Consider the following 2,101-nt stretch of genomic DNA (forward strand, 5'->3'; position numbering starts at 1 on the left):
ATGATATTCTACCTAATGTAATACTATAGTTTCCATTCAGTTCTCTATTCCTAATATTATTTTAATAGATGAGATAAAGTATATTGAGACTAAAGTATATCTAATATAATTTCATCTTTTTTTGACAGAATTCAAGATATTTCCACATTGACCATACTAGAACCACAGGATTATAAAGGTCCCTTGAGGATGAAAGGAGCCTTACCTTAGGCTTTATTTAGATCACAGCTAAAGTAGAAAGAGCGGGAGTTTGGACTTTGGTAAAGGCAAGCTCAAATTCTCTCATATTTACTAGTACTCTGTTTGCCTTTTTGTTTGTTTGGAGAAGTTACCTAGTCTCCTTGAACCTCATGTGTAAAATGGAAACGAGTACCAACTTCACGGGGTTATTCTGAGAGTAGATGTCTTGTGAGCGCTTGGCTTACGGTAGGCTCACACTAAGTGGGAGCTATTGTTATGAACTACCTTGAATGAATAGCATGATGGCAATCACATTTTAGGAAATCCTGGTCTACTTTTATCATTCCTTCTCTGGCCTTGTTCTTTGGCTCAGATATTTTAGAACTGAAGCCCTGCCCATAAACACTGTCACAAACCCTTCTGTGGATAAAGGTTGTGGTCAAAGGGAACGTGCTAAATATAGAAGCAGCTAATTATTAGACAGAGCATGGAACAGATTGTCTCTTCAAGAAATTTCTTTTAATTCCTGAAAGTGTGAAAGATTTTTAAGGCTTAATAAGTACATAATTTATACACAGTATCCACTTCATCATTTAATTGAGAGAAATAGGTAACTACTTACGGTTAAGCTTAGGAGGCAGAAAATATGAATCCTAAGAGGCCAACAAGGAAGAGATCCTAGTTGTATGTTTTTCTGTTGATTAAAAAAAAAAAAAGCTTTCCAGCCTGCGCCAAGCCATGGGCATCTCTCAGGGCAGCTGGCACAAGCGCTGCAAGACCGGAGGCAAGAGGAAGCGCTACCACAAGAAGCGAAAATATGAGCTGGGATGCCCTGCTGCCAACACCAAGACTGGCCCCTGCCACATACACGCAGTTCGTGTGCGGGCAGGCAACAGGCAGGACCGAGCTTTGAGGTTGGACGTGGGCAACTTCTCCTGGGGCTCAGAGTGTTGTACACGGAAAACAAGGATTATGGATGTTGTCTACAATGCATCCAACAACGAACTGGTCCGCACCAAGACCCTCGGAAAGAACTGCATCGCGCTCATTGACAGCACACCGTACCGACAGCGGCACGAGTCCCACTATGCACTGCCCCTGGGCCGCAAGAAAGGGGCCAAGCTGACTCCTGAAGAGGAAGAGATTTAAACAAAAAACGATCAAAGAAAATTCAGAAGAAATAGGATGAAAGGAAAAAGAATGCCAAAATCAGCACTCTTCTAGAGGAGTAGGTCCAGCAGGGCAAGCTTCTTGCATGTAGCGCTTCAAGACCAGGCCAGTGTGGCCGAGCAGACGGCTATGTGCTAGAGGGCAAGGAGCCGGAGTTCTATCTAAGGAAAATTAAGGCCAGGAAAGGCAAATAAATCCTCTTCCCTCCTTTCTTGAAAGCCCGTGCTTCAAAACAAAACAAGCTCGTTTAATACATGTGTTCTCTGGTTAAAAAAGAAAAAGAAAAAAAGAAAGGTAGGGTAATTTTATAATGTCATCAGAGACGATGAAAGTCCAGCATGTTCATTAAAGTCTCCATTAGGGAGAGGGATTGTGGAGTTCAGTGTGTAGTTAAAAGAATCAATTGTCTTCTTAAGCCTTTCTTTTTTTTTAAAAGATAGATGGTACAAAAACTTTGAAAGAACTAAATTTTAAATCAGAATATGAGTCTAAAATGAGAACTTTAATTACTAGTGTACTGACCTGGTTTTCTACATTTCCAAAAGGTTTGGCTTTTTAGAAAATTTATTTCTTTGTAATTCCCATGTTACCTTAGAGCCTGATATTCCAGGGATGGAGCAGGAGTAAATTCTGCCTTAAAACCCTAAAAGCAATCACTCCTAAGTACACCTATTCTTAGGGATATTTGGAAGTTATTTAGTTTAAACCAAAAATATAGAATGTTAAATATTTTCTTGAATGGCAAATTAGA

At 40.0% G+C, this 2,101-nt stretch overlaps 1 pseudogene; it reads left to right on the forward strand.

Moving 5' to 3' along the window:
• Positions 1–918: 918 nt before the first annotated feature.
• Positions 919–1,578, forward strand: LOC150001353 (small ribosomal subunit protein eS8 pseudogene; annotated as a pseudogene).
• The last annotated feature ends 523 nt before the right edge of the window (positions 1,579–2,101 follow it).

Source organism: Furipterus horrens, unplaced genomic scaffold (genome assembly GCF_987537825.1).
Source record: "Furipterus horrens unplaced genomic scaffold, mFurHor1.1.pri manual_scaffold_9, whole genome shotgun sequence".
Lineage (NCBI taxonomy): Eukaryota > Metazoa > Chordata > Mammalia > Chiroptera > Furipteridae > Furipterus > Furipterus horrens.